This window comes from Podarcis cretensis (genome assembly GCF_951804945.1).
Source record: "Podarcis cretensis genome assembly, chromosome: 5".
Classification (NCBI taxonomy): domain Eukaryota; kingdom Metazoa; phylum Chordata; class Lepidosauria; order Squamata; family Lacertidae; genus Podarcis; species Podarcis cretensis.
The window spans coordinates 51,180,012-51,203,868 of record NC_137174.1 but is presented as its reverse complement, the minus strand read 5'-3'; the positions used below and the strand labels follow the sequence as shown (position 1 = coordinate 51,203,868).

The window sequence follows — 23,857 nt, the reverse complement described above, 5'->3', positions numbered from 1 at the left end:
ATTAATTTTCAATACCGCCCTTCATCTGAATATCACAGGGTGGTTTACAATATAAAAACACAAATGTAAAAATAATAGCTATGGGAACAGCTCAACTCCCATCACTTGATCTCAACAGGACTTTGCCATGCCTCACAGTACAGTTGGCTGCCTTTTGCTGGATCATATTATGAAAATGGCATTTGCTCGCTTCATTTTTATTTGCAACTTTTTGCTATCTAAAAAAAATGGACACAAAAACAGTTTAAAAAATAGATTGAGGTGGTCTCATGCAGGTAGTGAAACTGTTTACACCAATGGAACTGCTCTTCAGACTAATTTCTCCAAGGAAATAAGTGTTTCTCCCACGCCTCATCTTGAATATTTTGCTGTGAGGGGCTTCCCACTTTTTCTTTTAGTACAATAGCCATTTTAGTTCTTTCTGCCTTAGACACAAACAGACCTATTCTCTGCACATCTTAGTAAAACTGTGCATCTGCTAAAAATATTACATCAGCAACATAAAAAAATATTATCATCCAAACTGAACTTTCCTTTTAACTCTGGGTCAACATAACATTGAACCACAAATGGGAGACTCACATTAGTCTGCTGGGAACAGGCCAATGCTGGGCTCAGGGCAGTCTCACTGCTCATTTTACAAAACAATTCTTTTCTGCAGTCATGGAAGTAGAAATCCTTTTAAATAATTAAATAAATTTCTATAGTAGCAAGGCAGAACATTGAGTAAATTGGTTTACGAAGCATTAGGTAAATTATTCTGTCTGGCAGAAGTTAATGTTAAAAAACTGAATCTAAACATTTGTGCTGGCAACAGTGTGTGGCTTAGAGCTGTGAATTTGTGTGTGATGCCTCACACAGGTTTCTATATCCTTGTGCAGAGGGTTAGTTAATCTTTAGTTTAATGTTTGTTATTCTAACTGGTTCAAGTTCAGATTCTGAATCTGATGATGTCTCAATCAGCTAATTACACATTCAACCACAACCAATAAGAAGTTATTACATTACATAGACTAAACAGCTTAAAAATTGGCTCTCAGATCCACAAGGTTCCATTTGAAGCAGATTCCCATGAGACTAATGAATTTGTCCAGAACTCAAGAACAATCACAAACTCTGATTATACAAAATCCTCTGAACACCTAAGTGCCTATATCACACTGTGAAAACCTCTTAACACTCGACTTAACTGTCTTAATCCTAAAGGTAGGAGTCAAAAGTATCAAAGCGGCCAAATAAATTGATCCCATTGACAGGATAAAAACTATGGCCAGGATCCAAGCCAGAGCAAGTGGCTGTTATGCTCAGACAAACAACTATTTAAGCTCCTGTTCAAGTTGCAGCTCCCTGCATGCTCCCAAAATCTCTCTCCCAAGTTTGGGGCCCTCCACAGTGGAAGCTGGTAAGATACAGTACAAGGAACTGTAATCATGGGCAATTGTAGTCTGTGCCTTCCTCTGTGTGCAGGATCTTATCCAGCATGCATAATCCAGCCACAGGGAAGCATTTCAGTGAAAGAGAGTGAAGAATATGCTTGACTTTCTCTGACTGAAAGAAAAAAAATATGTGCCCAAATTTTAATGGAATCTGTGGCATGTTAGTAACACTGCACAAAGGCACTACAGTAAAAGAAGAATCACTAGCTGCTGTCGTTTTCAATTCAACTATGCAACGGAAGGCAATTTATGGTGAAAATACTGGGTTGCCTGGAGATTGATGGCCGAGGGGAAACTGACTAGATAGGCTGGACTCAAGCATTTGTCACTTGTCCCCCCGAATGGCACCTTTATACTTCAGAATTCCATTTTCATCATTTGGAAAATGGAGATAATGACCACATTTGTAATTCTGTCTAATACCTAGCAGTATTAAAATTATTATTATTTATTTAAAATTTAAAGCACCTTTCTTCTCCAAGCAGTTCAGAGTGGCAAGATGGGCTGCTTGAATGCAAGAACTGACCACCACTGTTTCTAAGATACCCATTAATTCTTTGCTAGACACTCCACAATCTCCACAATCTCCTTTATCGCCCGCCGCAGTAACGTAACACTAAAGGAATCATGCAGTTTTTAAAAATCCTGCACTTTCCAACCTAGGCCACATTAAAGGAGTTTTTACATTTATGTTCTGTACATTGCAAGCTATATTGGGACTGTTGCACTGTCATGTTATTTGAGTTTACCATCACTTCACATCAGCAGAAAGAAACTATCAACTATTGTGCTCCCCTTTCTCAAGAGATGAAGGGATAGAAATAAATTTCAACAAAACACACAACTAAGGGGTGGCATAATAATCAAAAGGCAGGGCTTCTGCTTGGACCAGGCATCTAATGGGAACAGAACTTAAAATACTTTTAAATCAAACAATACATGTTTTTAAAAGGACCTGTTTAGGAGCTCTGCTTCTTGTCTTACCACCTTGTTGTCTTAACTATACTCTCTAGTCTACAGCCACCTTAACATCTGGTTAGACTGGACTTCCTCAACATGGTGCCCTCCGTAGGTTGCTGGACTACAATGCCCATTGTCCCTGACATTTGGGCCATGCTTCACTGAGGCTGATAAGAGTTGGGAGTCCCAACAACTTCTAGAGGGCACCAGGTTGGGGAAGCCTGGCTTAGGCTACCATATGGAAAATTCAGAAATATACCAGCTGTTGAACTTACAACAGCACTACCATTTATTGACTATTTAGAAAAGCAAGGCCTGTGGTAGTTGCTTCATAATACAAAGTAGACAAATCCAGCAGCCGCTCTAGAGTATATATACCCTCTGCTCATCTCCATGCTTCTTAGCAAATATTTCGTGTCCACCACCCATTTTAACAGGTCACTGAAACAGCTCAAAGGTGGACAAGTCCAGACTAGAGCCCAGCTTTCTTACTTACCTGAACCTTCTGGATAATCAAACAACCATTCACACAAATAGTAGTCATCTGGATTCAGGTATGGCAGCTGCTTCATCACAGACTGCTTGGGGATGAGGTACAAGACCTCAGCAATATCACCGTCCTCTATAATAGACATCCTTTTGATAGAGTTTTTGTACTTTATCCGCTCAGACACCAACCTCTTGCTTTTCCCTGATCCACAAAGCTTCCCAAAACTGTTTAAACTGGGGAAAGATGGCATATCTATGGCAACTGTAAAGCAAGCAGCTAAGGAAGTAAACCAGAGTGAGCGAGCGAGTGAGAGTGTGAGAGCGTATACATAGCCACTGGGCTGCCACCGTCTGGCATGCTGTCCTCATCCATCCTTATTTCACTTCCTTGTCCACTAAAGGAGATTAAGGAGGAAGTATTTTTAGCAGTGATCTTCAGGAGATTATGACAAGCACGCTTAGTCAGGTGACAGCCTTCAAAACACTATTGGAACCAGCAACGCTTTGCTTTGGTGTCCATAAACGTGAAGTGAAAGCATATAGAGCATGGCACAATCGGATTAATATCCTGGGCAAGAGAGAGGACATATCTGAGGTAGATAAGAGGATTACTTTTGAGAAACAAAAGCCTCAGCACAGTGGAAGAAATCTTGTTAAGAAAGAACCTTCATAAGCCCCACATATCCATCTGTGCATTTAATCTAACATTTCCCATGTGCATTACAGCTAAGGAAGGCTCACCACACTCCATTGTATCTTGCAAAGCATTTCTACCAGCAGCAGATTTTCCTGCGAGACATAATTTCTGCAGCCTCTATGGTCACAAAAGTAAGTATCTATAGCCTTCTTGAGAAATATTTATTTTCCCAACTCCACCATCTCCTTTCCTCCTTCCAGTCTCCAGTGAGAAGACTCACAAAGATCCCAACTGTTACCCCCACCTCTAGCTGTATTTACAACAGATATCTACAATCTATTCCTAATGACTTGCTAATCTAAGAAACTAAACTAATGATTTTGTTTTTCCTGGGGAAAGAGCAAAGTAAATCATTAACAGTGCATTCAAAAAGCCAACAGCGCATAAGCAAAGGGGCAAATTCTAGTTGTTGTTAGCATCACATAGTTACGGGGATTGACTTTGGGAGAGCATGCAAACCAAATGGAACCCCCACTACCTCTTGTTTCAGGTCTGCTGCACAAATAGTTCCCCACATGGAATTGCTTTAATCGCCATTTTGCTTGCAGTCCATTTGTCACACTGAAGCATAAGAATGTTAGAAGAGCCCTGAACAAAGGCTCATCCAGTCCAGCACCCTATTCTCCCAATGATGAACCAGAGGCCCTTGGGAAGCCTACAAGAAGGACATGAGTGCTTCAGCACTTCACATTTGCATTTCTCCCTGACTTGGAGGTGTATATTCAGCAAAATCATGTTCCACAGCTCTCCTGTCCTCTGTTTTTCTTCTAGAAAGGGAAGTAATTCAATTTTCTTTTCACGTATTAACAAAATATGTGAGAACAAAATTCTCACTAAACATTCCCCAGTCCTCTCTTTCCCTATGTTCCCAGATGGCAGCACATGTGAAAGGATGAACACAGACCCCATTCTATAAGACAGTTTTCATGAATAAGCAGTTCAGAAGTTAAAGTTCTGTGCTGCTCTTTAAAAATCACCTAGGGTGTCTCTATTTTCATCTGAGAAATGTTAGAGGGTATGCTTTAACTAATCTCCATTGAGAGGAATTCTTGGGTCAAAAACATTAAGTGCTCTTTAAACTCAAGCTCAAAAATGAACAGTTTGTGTGAATGCTGTATATATGCACTAATGTGAAGCTTACTGCAACTGAAAGACTACCTTACCCAGTACTGCTGAATCTAACAAAATATACACTTTGGCTGTTGTTAACAGTTGAATGACTGTGAGCACCCGCAGAATAAAAATGGAATGGTTTGTTATGGGTGTTCATTCGCTCTGTACATGCTCACCCACACAAGCTAACACGGACTCTAGAAAAATGAAATTAAACTACAAACCATAGGCTTTGTCACTGTAGACAAAACCTGTGGTTTGTAGTTCTATTGCAACCTTTCTGGTTCCAGCGTTTGTTCCTAGTGTTAAAATTCAATAACTCTGCAAGATACCTCAGGGTGCTTGTTTATACGATCAAAATCAATGGATAACCTGAAAATTCTTACTATGACATAAAAATCTATTATTTATTTAGCAATAAGCTAAGCAAGCAAAAGCTCTCAGGGCCGTCAAAGCATTCCAAAGTAGTTTCATGTAATTCATTGGTCTGAGCTCAACTGAGCAAACGTAACATGCCTGTTTGCTGAGTACATGGTAGCTTATCTTGAGATGAACAGAATGGAGAACCTGGGGCTCTTCATTCTTTTTAAATCGCCTTTGAACTACATTCACAGCATAGTCCCTGTATGGCCTTAGACTTTGTAAACAAACCCCGAGGGTGAAATGGGTTCAGGAGTAATCTTAATATGAAATCTTCTGTAACAAGTGAGGGGCAGGGAAACAAGGCTGAAGAACTGCTGTATTTTAAAAGTCATTTTCACCACATTCAGCTACTTGTGAACTTGTGCAGCTAGAATGAAACAAGGGCCTTTTCAAGAACTCTTACCCTCATTTGCGCATGTGAGTGTATTCTGTGACATTGCAAAGATCATGGTAAAGAACAAGAATGCCTGCAATTTCCATAAGTATTTAACACAACAATTTGCCCAGAGAACTGAAAATAGTAATAATAATGAATATGGATATTTACCCCATGTAGCTCAATTTCCAGCACCAGCCACATAGGGCGAGGAGAACCCACTGCCTAAAACTCTGGAAAGCAGCTGCTGCCAGTCATTGTACAATGCTGAGCTAGATGGGCCAATGATAAGACTTAATACAAGGCAGCTTACTATGTTTCTAAGAAATATTAATTTCTTTCAAGATTATAGTACATCTCTCTCTGTGTGCATATGTATATACATGCATACACCCTTTAACAAAATTGCTAAGAAAATGGCTGCCTCCCATTGTGACACAATCCAATATCAATAGGAGGGCAACTGGATGCTTAAATTAATCTGCTGATGAAAGTTTTTTGTGAAATGATTGCCCCAAGAAAGTATGGTTATTATGGTGGTAATCCACTGCAACTTTTTTCAGGCTGGGCAAATTTTCTTTCCAGCTGCACCCCTTTAGGTCATGTTGAATGTCATTATATGACGAGTTCCCTGACTTCCGTGATCAGCTGGTGACTGAGGTAGGATGGGGAGCTGGAAAAGTGTACCTGCACACAGAGAACCCTCCACGCATGGCCCTTTAGATCTTAACCAAAGCCGCCATTTGTAAAATTTAGCTTCCATAGAATGAGACAGTTTAATTTAGAAAGCACACTCACATAATAGGAACTGGTTTTTTGTTTAAAAACATAAAATACTACAGAGTGTTTTGCTAGGCCAATTTGTTATTATTAGAGGATTAATTTGGATTGTGGTGTGTTAAATTGTTGCCTTGCTTTTCAACGTAGAATTATGTATTACCTGCAATGCTGACCATGAGTCATGATTCCTGTTAGAAGCAGCAATCAAAGCTTTTTTTTTTTAAGCTTCAACATTTCAAGAATTAGCACAGCACTTCCATGTGTTTTGCAAATGAACTTTGGCCAAGTCAAAACAACAGTGACTTTCAATGAAATTCCACAAAACATTAGACAAATATTTTTGAACCAAATATCAGTAAAGCAATACTTCACTCCATCGTACCAGACTTCCAGTGACACCCTGAAAATAACAGTCCAGTCCTTCGTCCTGTAATTACCATTTGCTGCTAATCTTGTTTTGACTTCAGGGGCTCAGTTCACTTTTCCCTTTCCGTTTTCAATTTAACCAGGGGGTATGTCTAAAAGACCCTGCATTTGCCTTCTATAATACATCGTGACAAGAATGAGAAATGAGCAAAACAAAGAGGAATCTAGACTAACCAGGAGGCTTTCTCAGATCAGACTGCGGTTTTCAGTAGATAAGTGACCTCCAAGGATAGTGCTGCAACACCTCAGATCAGGACCAAGAAAGCCAATAAATTATATACAAGGGATAAAGGATGAATTTAGTGCTGACAAAGATTACTTAAAATATTTACATATTTCACAAAATTTGGCCCAGTTACTGACCTCCTGGAGAAGCATAGGCCACTTTTTCTTCAGCCATTTTTATTAGTGTCTGAAAGCTCCTGACAACTAATACAGTGGTACCTCGGGTTAAGTACTTAATTCATTCCGGAGGTCAATTCTTAACCTGAAACTGTTCTTAACCTGAAGCACCACTTTAGCTAATGGGGCCTTCTGCTGCTGCCGCGCCGCCGGAGCACGATTTCTGTTCTCATCCTGAAGCAAATTTCTTAACCCAAGGTAATATTTCTGGGTTAGCGGAGTCTGTAACCTGAAGCGTATGTAACCCGAGGCACCACTGTATGCATATACTCTAACAGGCCTCCACATTTGCCTAGAGTGTTTATCCAGGGCCAACTGGAGAGCTATTTCACATTTAGCATGAAGCAAATGTTTCCCATCACGCCTGTCTATTAATTTATAGAAGTATTTCTATACTGCTGTGTCACAAAACATCAAGGTGGTGTATACTGCTAAAACTTAAAACATAATTTAAAAATTAAGTTTTAAAAATACAGAAATCTTTAAGGTGACTTGATAATATGCATTTGTAGCACCTCCATTGTATTAGCAGACGCTGGTATACTTGTAGTCCAAAGCAGTTTCACATGGGGAGGGGAATCTAATGTGGTACTGGTTTGGGTGTGTGCATTTGAAATAACATTCTATTATTTATTTATTTATTCAGTTCATATTGTGCCAGTGTGGCAATGCTGATGCCCTTTAACATTTCACTTATGAAAACAGGAGCACTCTTGTCTGCAACACCTTTATTTTCACTTCAAGGCTGACTACCCAAATATACCTCCTTTCACTACTACCATACATGTTTGAAGCCTCTTCTCTTGCCTCTGTGTCATCATTTGCTCTGCAATAGCTTGTCAGGCATTGTGAATTACCAAAAGGACCTTAATGGTTTCCTTTAATAAAAAGAGCACTCAGAATATTTAATAGAAATCACTGAGTGTTTGATCATAGAATGGATCTGGTTGTACTTATTATAGGATACAAGTGGAACAGACAAGTATACAGTCGTACCTTGGTTTACAAACTTAATCCATTCCGGAAGTCCGTTCTTAAACCAAGGTGTGCTTTCCCATAGCAGCAGGGGACTCAATTTACAAATGGAACACACTCAATAGGAAGTGAAACGTGTTCTGCTTCCAAGGCAAAGTTCACAAACCAAAACATCTACTTCCAGGTTTGCAGTGTTCTTAATCCTAGTTGTTCATAAACTAAGCTGTTCTTAAACCAAGGTACCACTGTACTACTGTTTTGTGTTGAGACCATCAAGATAGACTATTCATCAACAGGCAGGGTCTGATTGCATGTTTTAATAGCAAAGTGAGTGTTTGTTCTTTTGGCTGAAGATATATAGCAAAAACATAAATGTCCTTTGATACATAACCATATGTTGCAGTTCAAATATGAACTTCAATTATACCTCTGTGAAACACTGCAAGAGATGGCGCCTTAGTGTCATCAGAGATGCAAGTTCATTCCATTCAGACATTTTACTTCTACAGACTGGGAAACATGGTCAGATTAAAATCAAAATGACTTTGAAGGCAGATAGGGAACAAAGCATTGCTTCAGATCACTGAGGTTTTAGCTGATAGGGGTACTGTGTTGTGTAACACAGATCATAATTCATAATTCTTGTCCTAAATCAGATAAGAATGTACATTATCACAACTTCTGATGAAATGGACTCTAGTGCACGAAAGCTTATACCATCTTAAGTAAGGTGCTACAGGAGCTTTATAGATCCAAACACCAAGTTTTGCTAAAAAGAAAAAGCCTTATAGAAAGTGAAGCAAACCATTGAGATTTGAAAATGTTACAGGTACAAAATTTCTAATTTAATGGAGTTACAATAAAGGCTTTCCTAACAACACAATCCTATGAATTAGTACTCAGAAATAATTCCCACTTAATTCCATGGAACTTGCTCCCTACTAAGCATTTACAGGATTGCAAAGGAGCTACAGTGCTCAGTTTGTGAGATAAGCTGCCTTTAGTGCTTCTGTCATAAACCCAAATACCAGCTTGCTGCCATTTCATTATAACATTATTAGATGCTATATGAAAAAGGCCAAAATCAACTGAGGCTAGTCGAGACAGTTCTGCAGAAAAAGTTTGATCCACAAGTAATTTCATTTTATCCATACACTGTACGGAATCACCTTAAACCCAACTCCTCTCAGAGAGTAGACAAAGCAGCTATCCTGTTTCTGCTTCAGTGAAAGCAAGGCAGCTTACATAAAAGTGTTCCTGACATGGACTGGGCTGGGAGCAGGGGAGTGTTATTCTAGGAACTACAAACTCCCTATAATTTAAATTATTTTCACATTACATGGGAATAAAATGAGGCTTCAAAGAAGCATATCTTCACAAGCATGGGACAAAAAAAAAGCTAACAGTGAAATTCTGCACATGTCTACTCAGAAGTAAGCTCCCACCTAATTCAAGAGGGCTTATTCCCAGGTAAACTGATATACTTTAATACTATAGATGTCCAAAGTCTGAAGATGTGATACAACAGAATTCTTTATGCATTTAAATAAATTCACAGATTCATATAAACATGGGCCCTGGAACACTACAATCTATGGTCAACCTCTGCATAAGCTGATCAACACAAAAGAATTATTGTTACATACAAAGACACATGCACACAGACATCTATAGAATAGGTAAAATGGTCAGAAGAGTAATGAGGAGCGGAAGGCAAACAGCTTACCCACAAGGAGGAACACTGTCATTATCATACCCATATTGCACTACATACTGCTCTCTCTTCCACCACATACTAATTGTCTTACCCATCCCTCCAAAGCAAGCTGTGATCTTCTGGGCATACTGGCACAAACCATTTTCGTTGGAGGATTCTTCACCTAAGGTCTGTTCACTCATTGCTTTGAACGCAACTGCTTGTGTCCTTCACTAGCTACAACTTGCTGGAGACAAGATGTAAGCCTTCTGAGCTCTCTTCCAGTTCACTTCCATTAATAATTCAAGCACTCTTTAAAATCTGCTGAGTTCTTAGAATTGATTGCACCAGCCATTTTATAGCTTTGCAAGTAATTATGTTTAGCCTGTGTGTGTGTATCCGATTATGACATTCCGTTAATTTATAGACAATATGCAGAAATCACAACAAAATGCATGCCTTTCATGACTGGCAGGAAATATTATGTTCAGCTGCGAGATATCAGATGGACATATCAATTTCTGCTCAACTAAGAATTAAAAAAGGAAGTTGAATAACCACATGGATGATGATAAACATCATGTACAATTCAATGTACAGGGCTCTGCTCCTTACAGATGGACTGGAGCTAAAATAATGATGATGTTTGGCATAAAGCTAATTTCCACATTTGTGTGTTTTATGTTATAAAAACAAATCAGAAAGAAAAACACGGCGCAACAACTTCCAAGGAGATAACTGCTACACTTTATCTACATGTTTGAAACAGAGTTGTCATAGATGGAACTGTGGATGTTCTATACTGAAAAATCCAGATTGCTATAGCTTTTAGCATGCATAGAGTATAATGTCATTCTTTCCCTATTCACCTAATGAAAGCAATGATAATAGGTAAAAAGAATAGTACTGGAGAAAAACCACTTTGAGGGTTTTGCTTTGGGGTTGTTGTGGTTTTTTTTCCAATCAAGCAGTGTATACATTTTGTGAAATAATATATAAATATATATATTAGGGATACTGTAGAAACTAAACAAACTAAAGAATAATTTTCTCATCCAGTTGAGTTGCATTCATGCACTTAATTTAGCTTAGCTTAGCTTCTTAGCCATGTGAGATTCAACCAAGTTGTTCAGAAAATAGCCTAATGGTACCAAGCTACTTTTTCAACTCATCTAGGCAAATGAACATTTGCAGCAGTGAATCAGACCACCCCAGCTATTTTACTAATTATCATTCAGGCATGATCTAATTGTCTACACAAAGATATTGTTTTTTATTAACCTGACCTTAAATTTTTAACAATTTAACAGGAAGTTGAACTCCTCCCTGATTTGCAAAAAGCATATAATATAGTTAGTGTAGTATTATCTCCTATGGCAGAGGAAAGTTCTGGAGGAACTCTATATGAAAGACCTGCTATTGGCTTATGGAAAACATACAAAACACGCACATAAACCATTATACAGCCAAACATGCTATATTACACATTCTACATAGTCACCTCTCCCACTCCCTCCATTTCACTAGCATTTTCCCTATAGAAGCTCCAATTTTTAAAATCTGTTTTTATTAAAACATTTATCTACTGCCTAAGGCATATTAGAGCCCCCAAATCAGGGCTTCAACATACAAGTTACCTGTAACAATTTGTTTCTCTTCCTCAAGGCATATTAAGAACTGCCACCACAACATTACCTGGCAGAGTCACAGACTTCTTACAAACAATTCCAGGAGAATTCCTCCTTATGCACATTTTAACTTTAAAAAATAATAATCTCAATTTATTATTATTTATTCAATTTATATTCCACCCTTCTGCCTGAAGGAACCAAGTCAGCAGTCATTTGTCACACAAGAGCCTCCAAGAGACTTACAGAGTTTAGCTCAGCTGTTTATAGAGCATGGTGCTGGTAATGTCAAGGTTGCAGGTTTGATCTCTGTAAGGGCCAGCTGCATATTCCTGCATTGCAGGGGTTGGACTAGATGATCCTCAGGTTATCTTCCAACTCTACAGTTTTATGATCATGGCATAAAATTGGGGGAATGGGGACCAATGAGTGCCTTACAAGAAAAACATTACGGTGACCTATTAATCAAATGCAATAAAACAGCAGCAAAACAAAAAACCCCACCAAACTTACTTTCAATAGACAGCAAAATCATCATAATTCATCAAATGCCTGGAAGAAGAGGTGCTCAGTGCTGAAAGATATTAATGATAGTGCTAAGGAAAAACCTCACTGGGGAAAGCATTCCACAAGCCAGGAGTCACAATCCTCTTTCAAAGGGGGAACCAGGAGGAGGACCTAGGATAAAGGGTCTAGGTAGGCTCATAGTCAAACAAGTATGACAACCTCTGAATGAAGCTTTGTGTTTAATGGTATCAAGCAGTCTTCAGCTAACATTTACAATGCAATTGTGTACAGTGGTACCTCGGGTTAAGTACTTAATTCGTTCCGGAGGTCCGTTCTTAACCTGAAACTGTTCTTAACCTGAAGCACCACTTTAGCTAATGGGGCCTCCCACTGCCGCCACGCGATTTCTGTTTACATCCTGAAGCAAAGTTCTTAACCCGAGGTACTATTTCTGGGTTAGCGGACTCTGTAACCTGAAGCGTATGTAACCTGAAGTGTCTGTAACCCGAGGTACCACTGTATTTGCTGACTACATTTCAGTGGGATTTACTCCAGAGCACTACCATTCATTTAGCACTTTTACTAAGATAAACTACAATCAGTCAAGATGGATATGCAACAGCAGAAAATGGATAGTTATTTATTTGTTTAAAGGAAGGATGCTGCAAGGCAAATGTCAGGGATCAAGTAAGTCCAATAAGTTCAGAGGATAAGCAGCAATGGCATGGCATATTGCATCCTTTCAAAAAGCAGTTCTATCTATCATCTATCTATCGATCAATCAATCAATCATCAATATATTTATATACCACATCATAAAAAAATCAGAGTGGTTTACAACAGTTATAATAAAACCATACAATATTTTACATAAAATATTTCACATAAAATATTTTAAAATTAGGGATTAGCTAACTATCATGGAAATATGCATTCTAAATTGCTCGCATAAGCCTGATGAAGCCTGACAGAAGAGTTTACAGCGGGTGTTTAGAAGTTGAAACAGAAGGCGCTTGCTGAATCTCAATTGGCAGAGTATTCCACAAGGAACACCCTTTATACTTGCCTTTGTGCTCACTTGTCATAAAATGGGCTATGAACTCCACCTAGAAAAATCACTAAGATAATGTTTTGATCCATAACGCTTGGGATTTGGACTGAATATTTTGCTCTGTTTTGAAATCCCTGTTCAGCCAAGAACTCCCATAGTGGGTCTGCGGCACAATTCAGAGCTCTAATTCTCCATCTTCAGAGTTTGAAATAATCAATCTGCCTCCTAGCAGAGGCCTGCAAAGTTGATTTCCATGCTGCAAACGAGAAACACAACCAGATATAGCACATCACCAGCAGACAGGTATTGCTGACGAACTAATCAAATCAGAAGACAGTGTCGGCTATGAAAGGAAGGCTTAGCTGTGCTGCAAGGATCATTTAGAAATCACAGAACAAAGAAAAGGCAATGCAGCATATTGAGAGCTACTCTTCGCCCCTGCATTTGGGAAGGGCTTTATGGCAGCCAGTGATCTAATCTGATGTCATTCTGGCACCAAGCTGGAGAATCTTGTTTGTATTCTCAGACATATAAAGGTCGTCAATAGGGCTGTTTTCAAACAGACAGTGATTAAAAGACTTTGCCTGACTGCTCCTTGGCTACGTGAGGAAGGAAGACACTTTGGAACACAGTGGGAGAAAAGCAGCCGAGACCACCCAAAACTTGAGGAAGCAAGGTGTGTGCTGTGACTTTACATACATTGCATTCATTTAGGTTTGTGGCCTGTGGAATGGATAGTGCTGAGGCATACCAATTTTTAGCTCATTTCATAAGCATGTCCTTTTACTAACAGGATAACATCCTGTGTTTAACTGGCACTAGCCACATCAGGGGCTTCCCAACTCGACTCCTCCAAAAGTCTGAGCATCTTGTGAAAGCAAGGGAAAGAGCCTTACACAGTTAGGTTGAACACTTCATCTGGATGGACGAATAATCTGTCTTGGTATAAGGCAGCTTCCACTGTGAGTTTAATGTCTGACTGGCTTCCAAGAATCCTGATTCAGCTGAGAGATGATTGGTATTTTAATACAGTTTAGACCCAGGGAAGCCCTGTTTAGGCATTCAGAATGCAAATTCAATTAATGTACAAGATGGAAACAGAAAGTTCTGCTGCTTCCCCCAGTGGCTGCTCAATGAACGCCTGAACAAAACCTTTGCACGTGTGTGTGTGTGTGTGTGTGTGTGTGTGTGTAGGCTCTGTTCACACTAGTAGGAAGCTTAACACCAATGGGTGTTCATTCCTATGAACAGAAATACCTCCATATGTACAGCAGCATGTGCAGAGGCTCTATTCAGACATTCAGTAAGCTTGTGTAGGAGAAAGACCCCAGCCTGCTATCCCCGCACATTCACTGAATGCACAATGCCCAAACAGGGCATTTTTTCTGAGCACTCTGCTAATATGTTTTTACAAGCTCCTCTCAGTTTCTTGCTAAGTGTCCCAGTCTCTCATGGTCAATGTGATGGACACTTAAAGCACATATATGAATAACTTGTGCAAAGAAATACTGTGCGTTCTCTTTTACACAGAGAATAAGTTCAGATGATTTGGTTTTACAAGAACCAGATTCAGGCTCACACAATATTTCTAGTGCAGTCACTTTCACATTATTATTATTATTCTATTTCTATCCCAGCCTTTGAAAGGAGCCTGGGGCAGCAGACATCAGAATGCTGATTTATTTATGCTAATATATATGCAAATTTATATATTGTTACTAAAGAGATGTAATGCACCCCACCATAGTGGTAAAATGCCTGCCTGTTATGCTATTCGGGGGCTAAATGATGATGAGCAACTTAGAGATCTGCCTCCTTAAGGCTCTTTAGCTTTAAACCACACTTGGATGAGATAGGAATAGCCTTTTAAGCAGGACCCTATTTCTTGCCTGTGCACATCCTGACCCACCCCCTTTCTTTGCTGCAAACCACAGTTTGTCAATACACACAATCAATCAAAAATCTGTAATTTGTCTGCAAGTTAGAACTGCAAGTTACAGTTTGACCATGTAGATTTCAATTATGATTTGTAGAGCACTGAAAAACTTCACAAAACAAGGAGATGAAAACCCAGCCTCAAATACAAAGCCTTTTTTAAAACCGCTTTTCTGTGTGCTCACAAATATATCGACTGAAGAGGCAATTGATATGGGAGACTCACTTGGGCCATTGCTGGTGACTAGAATATGACTAACCAGCATGTTTTCATGGAAATCTCGGGAGTAGTTTTAATTCCACAGTAGCAGCAAACTGCATCCAATTGAATTTTTTCATTATAGACACTGTACACAATCCACCAGGTGAGATCTTTCGCACAAAATCTAAATGAAAGGGAACACAGCAGTGTTCTTGTGGAACCCCCATTCATTTTGATGCAACACACACAGGTAAACTTCCCAGTCAACTATCTTTTTAAAAAAGTGAGAATAACTATGTTTCTTGCATGCTTTTTACTGTGTAATTTAGTTTCTTTAACACAAAATTGGCTGGACCTTAGAAACTAGAAGATGAAGAGGGGGGAAAGCACACAGCTATAGTAAGAATCCAGGCCTGATTTATTTTTTTCTTTCACTAATCAGTTTGGTCACAGGGACATTTTCAAATCCCCCTGATGGGTGGGGAAGGGAGACTAATCTCCTTTCAGGTGGTGAAGGTTCAATGGAGAAAAGCAAGGGGAAATATCTAATTAAAGTCATTACTTTTATGCTGCTCAGCTCTATTCATCTGGTTGACTTGACATGGCCTTTTCAACTGTATGGAAAAGGAGAGATTAGAATGAAGAATAATAAGGCAGCTCCTTAGTGAGCAGTTTCCCTGAACCAGGAGCTCAACAAAGTGGCTAATGAGATGTGGGCTTGAATTTCTGGTTTGTTTCTGTTGTTGTGCATTTAGGATCTTCCTTATTGACATGAAAACTACTTAACTGTCGCTACTAGTGTTGCTATCAAGCAGCAACAAAAAAGGATACTTTTCTCCCTTTAGGAAAATTTCAATTACAGTGGTACCTCGGGTTACATACGCTTCAGGTTACATACACTTCAGGTTACAAACTCCGCTAACCCAGAAATATTACCTCAGGTTAAGAACTTTGCCCCAGGATGAGAACAGAAATTGTGCAGCAGCAGCGGGAGGCCCCATTAGCTAAAGTGGTGCTTCAGGTTAAGAACAGTTTCAGGTTAAGAACAGACCTCCAGAACGAACTAAATTCTTAACCCGAGGTACCACTGTACATGCTTCAGATTGCCAAACTTAAGTCTAATAGTAACAAGCCCGAGGCAATGATCAGCAGGCCCCTCCATATCCAGAAGGACGCGGGCATCCACTGTATGTGATGTTCAACCTGTTGGTTGCTCAGCTTCACAAGTTAAGTGCTCTTTGACTTTGAATTGCATTAGTATCCAGAACTGTTTTTCACTGTCTGCTCTTGGTGATAATCCTGAGGCCCTTTTCAAAAAAGTTCTGATCTAGAGATGATTATCCAAGACTTTTTAAACCTCAAAGCTAGAGCAATGTATCACTCTACGGTGGTAGAGGGTAAGCTTCAGCTAGTGCAAAACTGGTCCTTCCTCTTGATCAGGGTGGGTCACTATTTCCTCCGTTGATTTTGTGATTTTGACCATGCAGTTGTTCCCTCCACACCCTGCCAACAACCACCAAGCCCTAGGACTTGTAAAAATAACCAAGTGAAGTTTTCTTCAGCCAAACACAAAAACATAGACCTCTCTTAATTCAGACAGCCTAGCTCTTGTCTCACAGCATCAAGTCTGAAAGCTTGCATTAGCACTGCCTGCTGGGTGTACGTGCGCTACCAAACCCACTTGTACAGTGCTCTCAGCATAAGAGATCAATAAAAATCAGCTTTCCATCACAATGCCGGGAAACAAAAGAGCTGAGTCACACTTTGTTAATGTAGCAATCTGATCAACTTATCTATTATGTCTCTCTCAGATATATAAATATATATTATGGCCAAAAATAAGTCTGTAACAGAGACCTTTTCCCATCCTCCCCACTTCATTCCCACAACAGACTAGACTGAAATATGCATATGAAACAGTTTGGCTATGATAATCAGTACTGATTAAATTATTCACTTTAATCAGTACTGATGATCATAGCTTAACAATTTTCTTTAGTCTTCTAGCCTAATTAATCTCCCATTCACTGGCAGAATACTCAGAACATAATACAGATACAGTATTAGCAGGTCTTACTTGCAAATGTTTACAGGATCAACGACTGCTGCCTCACTTATGTTGAAAATTAGTGTGTGGATCATAAAGTGATACCACAAAATGAGAAACATACACAGGAGTAAGTGAAATGGCAGGTTTTACTGTACCAACTCAATTCAAAATGAGTTTTCAGAACAAGGGATGGGCAAATTTGTTTCTGTTTCTCTCAGTTTTTCATTTTTACAATCTTAAATTCAGTTCTCCGTATTTCCACATCAGCTTGCAATCTTCAAGAAAATTCTTCAGAAAATAATGTTATTTTTTCCATATGCACACGCGCGCACACACACGCACACACGTACAGATAAGCAACTTTGCTTAATACATTTTTGCAAAGCGATTTCTCCTAATATAATGCATTTTGTATGTTATTTTCATAAATGTATGCATAATACCAATTTTACCTCAGAATGCATATTTTTGTAGATATTATTTGGCTGGAGAACTGCACTGAAATATCTGAAGGCATGTGAATTTGGAGGCTGCTTGTGCTTCAGATCTTGCATTGCTTCGCAAACTCTGAATTAGGTTGGTTCACCTTCAAATGCAATTAAATTTCTCCTCGGATTCAAAACATAGGCAGTGTTATTGGAGGGCAGGGCAAAAAGAGAGAGACAGTCTGTTCTCTGGGAAAAATCAACTTTCTCCAAGCTGGCAGAGGACCACGGGTAGTTCTAGGTGGTTTTTACAAGTGGAAACGAGGCTGGGCAGATTAACATTTTTCATGTGAGATAAAACTTGCTGGGCTGGAATCCACTTGTGCTTTATTGAACATCCCCCACTCCACAATTTCTGTAGTGCCAACACAGGCTAGATATGCCACTCCAACAACTAGCGTGTCAAATCACTAGACTTGGCTTGAGTTCAAATCTCTATAAGTTCTGCAAAGGCAATGTAGCAAATCTACCAGCAAAATGAAAATGCAGTGTCTTTTCAGTAAGGCACTCTTCTAGTTACATTTTTAGGTCACAGGAAAGAAATGTGCAAGTAAATGCCAACTCTACTGCAAGGAGTCATGGTTCAAAGCACAGATATAAAGCAAGTCAGGAAGAAAAGGCTGTGTTGCTTGATTGGCCATAGGTAAAGCTGCCACCTGTTACAATTAAGCAGAAAAAAGCCCACTTGGGATGTCAGCCCAACAGGCTACAAAAGCAGTAGGATAAAGTACTCTAAAGTATTCTAGGTAGAAGCAGGCTTCCTACAACTTGTGGATGAGTCCTCTGATATTCATAATCATAAACTGAATGGTCAAGAATTACATTGAACAACATTTTGCTGTACCAAGATTCGGATTCAGTAAACACCCATTTAACTATTAGCCTGGACAACCTTCTACTCTGTCCCCATGGATCTTGATTCTATAGTCACGGATAAATATTATTCAGGGCCAACTTTTAGCAACATTGCAAGCAAGATTTGGTAATTGAAGCAAAGTTCTTTAAATGAAATAGTTTGTCTTTTACATTTCACTAAACTTTCAGCCTTGTTAAAGCTGTCAGGAGCATTTAGGTTGCTCATACATTCTCACTAAAAAATTTTAGCAATGGTATTTGGCAACTACTCTTGCAACTTCAGGTCATCCCGTGTTTCTCTCCATCAGGCCACTGGAATCACGGATGAGACTAGCTGTGGATTTCCAAGATTCCTTCAAATATAACCCCCAGAACCATGAGAACTATAAATATTTTTAGTAAAATCTGAACCACTCAGGAAATGTGGAAACTGATATGTGGAACACAGAGAACTTTGTTCATAATTCAGTCTAGATTGGTCTTCTTTGAGTTCAAAATAGAGGTACACCTACCAGAAATCCTGAAGTTAAAACACATGTAGATCTGATTCACATTCAGCTCCCGCAATCTATGTATTCCAGTAATTAAGCACACCTGTCCAGACCACAACACCATGTAATTACAGGATGGGAATGCACAATTCTGAGAATGATTTTTAAAAGCAGACGACAACCTGCCCATGGACATTTACCTGTTGAGAGATGATCATAGTAAATGATATTGTGCCTCTCCCCCCCAAAAAAACTATTTTGCCACCTGGTAGTACCCTAATTACCTGTTATATTTTAGTATCTCTCTCTTTTTTTTGCCTGCCAGGGAAGAACATCCTGATATTTTCAAGTAATACTTTAGTAGGGAAGAAGTCATTATTTGTGAGGTTGCTGAGTTTTAGTGTACCAAGTAATTTTCAGTCTACAGAACCATAAAGAAGGTAACAGCTTGTCACCAGGAGCCAGTTATGTAGTGCATTAGACTTTACAAAGTACAAGAAAAGTTAATTCTTTGTTATCAAAGCTTAATTTGCTTGGAAGTAGTATCCCAGGATAACAGGAAGCTGGATGCACTGCTTTGATTCTGCTGACATCACCAATATGAAGAGAATGCTGCTTTGTGTGAAGAGAAAGACTAAAATATAACCTTCTGGAGTGGGCAGGACTGTTTCTTAGTGGGAGAGTACATGCTTTGCATGTAGAAAGTCCCACGTCCAGTCCCTGGCATCAGAGGAAGCAGATGAAGTAGAAGTCTGAAAGACCTCTACCTGAAACTTCCAGTCAGAATATAAAATAGTGGACTAGATGAAGCAATAGTTTGACCCAGTACAATGCGGGCAGCCCAGTCCTACACACTGCTGTGTATCACAGTGTAAAATCCAACTCTATTCCCTAGCAATGATACAGTGGACCCAGAAAAAAGGTTCCTGCTAGTGTTCCTGAAGGCTATACTATCATATCCCGTGCTGTGATAGTGACCAATACCTTGGGTATGCTGCTGCAATGACTACTCTCTTCCCTTACTGTTGTGCCTCTTTTATCCTTGACCACCCTACTCTTTAACTATGGTTAATTGAAACAAACCAATATCCAAAAAAAAAAAAAAAATCCAACAAACCACAGTTAACAATAATCACAGTTCAGGATTCTGGATTCAGACAACACAAGCAGCTGTGCTTAATCTGAAACAAGACCAAAAGTTTCCAAATTCTATCTTTGTAGTTGCACTGGAGGAGGGGAAGTACATGAGCCCAAGGCCCATTCCTGCAGTATGAAGCCCTAGTTTTATCTGAATGAGACCTATGTGATCATACACAGGAGACAGATACGCATCAATAAACCCTTTAATTCACCATTATAATTCTGGGGGACACACCTGTTCAGGCTGTGGAATTTCAAGTTCTTCAAATTCAGTAGGATATTTGTCCAAGAATGACACAAGTCCACAATTAACACGAAAGTTGCTTTTAAGTTATATTCCAAATATGCAAGAAGAAAAGCCAATTGGGGAGCTTCTTGTAGTTGCACTGATATTTTCAGAGGAAAAAGCCAAACATAAGCATAAACTAACCCAGGAATTATCAGCTAAAATTCTAATGCTCTTAGCAGATGCTGGGTATTTTTGTTCTGGAACTAGCTTGGCAACATCCACTTATTTCTCTTTAACTACAAACAAGCTGCAAGCCAATCTTTACTGCTTTTTGCTGTCCTTTTTGTGCTGCTGCCAAATACTCGCATTATTCCCTCTACCTCCCTTAAGTCATCCAACTGACACACAAAATAATTTGAGGGTTGTTGTTTTTCTTCCACTGAAATCATCAAAAGCAAACACTTCACACTGACACTTCACACTCAAAAAGAAAGGTTTTGCATATGCTTTCACTGCCTCAAGTGTCTGGAAATGAAATTGTCAAACTGTCTTGTTACTGAAGAAAAACAATACATGAAAGGGAATACATCTGTTTCTCGATCCCCAACTCAGTGAACTGAAAGAAGAAAATAATTGCATTATATACATGCCCTTTTTCTGTCATTAGAGATGCTGCACAGAGAAGGAATTGTACTACTGCATATGCAGATGTAAATCTACTGCACAATAATCCACATTATATGGCAGGCTCTCTTTTTAATTTAGCATATGGTCAATCCAATTCCTGGCTGCTAGGCAGAGTGTTAAATCACCTGCTTGCTATTGGTGCCCAGAAGCTGATCCAGGAGCTGATGCTTAGCTGGTATATTTTAGCAGAGCGGCTTCAGAACACATGTCTTTGCATGCTTTAGGTCTAAAAGCACACCCTCTATTACTTCATCTGCAAAACAATTACCTTGTTAAACTACTGGAAAGTGCCACGCCTTCAAACTGTTCAAAAAGACAAGTTTATTCACACCAGAACCATTTATACTGCAGCTCCACATTCATTCATTCATTCATTCATTCATTTGAAAGTACCAATATTTTCAGTAAACAATCAAACTGGTAGCACTGTACCTATGTGTTGCCAAGTGAAAAATGTGGAATAAACTGTTATTTTTGCCTACACTTTAATTACGTCCCACTGGTTGTATTCCTCGCAGTGCAATAAGAATTATTTTTTAAAGACCTAAAGTCAAAAACTTAAATCCATCACTATCCAGTGAGTCATCTTAATAAATACATCACATTATGAAACTTTTCCTTTTTTGTGGGAAGAAACAACTGTTTCTCAGAGCTTCATATTTCAAGAGGACAAGTTGGAGCAAAGCAGGTTTCAGCTGAAAGAAAAGCAGTTTATCCAAGGGAGTTGTGGGATCTCCTCAGGAAATATACAAAGCTGTCTTATACAAATCCAGCTGCCTGTCTAACCCACCGTTGCCTTTTCTGACGATGTAGGCTTCCAGGGTCTGAAGCAGAGGTCTTTCCCCAACACCCACTACCTGATCCTTTTACTAAAGTGACCAGGGATTGAACCTGGGGTCTTCTGCATGCAATACATGTGCTCAACCTGGGGTCTTCTGCATGCAATACATGTGCTCAACCACCAATCTATAGTTCATCCTTCCCTAGTAATATTTCAATAAGAAGTTTTTAATCTGTGATATTTTAGTGTATTTTTGGTTTTTATGGAAGCCGCCCAGAGTGGCTGGGGAGACCCAGCCAGATGGGCGGGGTACAAATAATAAATTATTATTATTATTATTATTATTGTAGGAAACTGCTTACGTCCAAGGAATTTTGTTGTTGCATGAATTGGTCTAGATGGCCAATATATAGTATATAGCCAGGCCAAGTTGAGTTTTCCCATTAAGCCAGCCTTCACCAACCTGGTGCCCTCCAGCTGTTTTAGACCACAGTTCCCATCATCCCCAGCCACTGACAACTGTAGTCCAAAACAGCTGGAAAGCACCAGGTTGGCAAAAGATGTAATAAGCTTTCAAGTCAGAAATATCAATACATAGTAATTCCTCTGAAAACATAAAATGATTCTAGATTCCTCCTGAGATAATCTCACAGGAACATGACACTTTTGTAGTACAGCTCCCTGAAATGAGAAATCATCATCATAGCTACAAAAACTAAGCAAATGACAGGCCTGACCTGACACTTGACTTTCGTACCCATATTTTAAGCAAACTCTAGGTGCAATGCAAAAGAAAACTCTTGACTGCTGAAAGCAACCAGATTCTGGACTCCATAGCTATAGTTATCAGGCATTTTTGGAACTTCATTGTAACAACCTGCCTGCTCTGTCACACTGAGAATAGAACCCTGTGCCCTGCTACCTAGGACTAAGTGTCATTGAGCTGAATTAGATTTATTTCTGATCAGACATAGGATTGCACTGCAACTCATACATCTAGATTAGAAAGCATCACAAGAGGAAAACAGGAGTGAGAAGAGTGCAGCATAACAAATTTGCCACTAGATCAGTGGTTTTCAACTAGTGTGTCGTGGTACCCTGGGGTGCCTTGAATGATGGTCAGGGCAACACTGGCCTCTGTCCCTCTTTCCTTCCCTCCCTCCTCTGATGCCTTCCCACATCTCTGCCTCCCAAAGGCTTGCACAGCTGTTTATTGCAGCAGCCCTGGCTATAAGCTCTGCAAGCAAGGTCTTCCACTACAGTAGAGGGGCTTTGTAACCCCCCTCCTCTCCCTGTTTGCCCCACTCCCAAAATGGCTCTGGACACCCCCAGAACAGCACCCAGGGGGAGGAGAGGGGAGATTCTTCCATCTGGCAAGCTGAAATGCTTGTGCTGATGCAACAATCTCCTTAGCACTACAATGTATTCTTCCCAAGTGATCAACCACCACACTGGTTTGGCTAGTTCTGTTTGAAGAATGAACTTTCCATTCAAATGATATCATGTGTGCCGTTCAGACCTTGGCAAAGATACCTAGATTGTACAACAAATCAGCAAATACACTTTACAAACTCTGGCACTTGTAATGGGAATGTGGTAGGTACTTCTCTAATAAGCAGAGACATGCATACATTCTGCACTATGCCTGAACAAATAAAGCTTACAATATCTGAGCCAAAAGGGAAATGTGATCACGTAAGGCACACCTGTTCATCAACTTGAAACCTGCCCAGCTACCATCATACAATCTTACAAATCTGAACAGGGGATGGTGGTGGTATGAAGAAATTATGCACAAATTATTCATGTGGTGAACCCTTGCCATAGCCATTCCATCTCTGATCTATCCATGCTTCTCCTAAAGGGAAACTCTTACAATATCTTTAAAAAGCATGCCTCAGAACTAGAGTTTCTAACATGGCTTAATTTGCAGAGAATAATTGGCTGAATAAATAAAAACAGTTTGCTGGTCAAAATGCAGGCTGCGACTCACTGCTGGTTAACACCAAGGGTAAAGAATGTTTTCATTTGGTATAAGATTTG

At 39.5% G+C, this 23,857-nt stretch overlaps 1 protein-coding gene across 32 annotated transcripts in view; it reads right to left on the bottom strand.

The window, feature by feature from the left end:
• Positions 1-23,857, bottom strand: part of ABLIM1 (actin binding LIM protein 1) — a 197,919-nt gene that overhangs the window by 135,854 nt on the left and 38,208 nt on the right. The gene's annotated exons all lie outside the window — the stretch shown is intronic.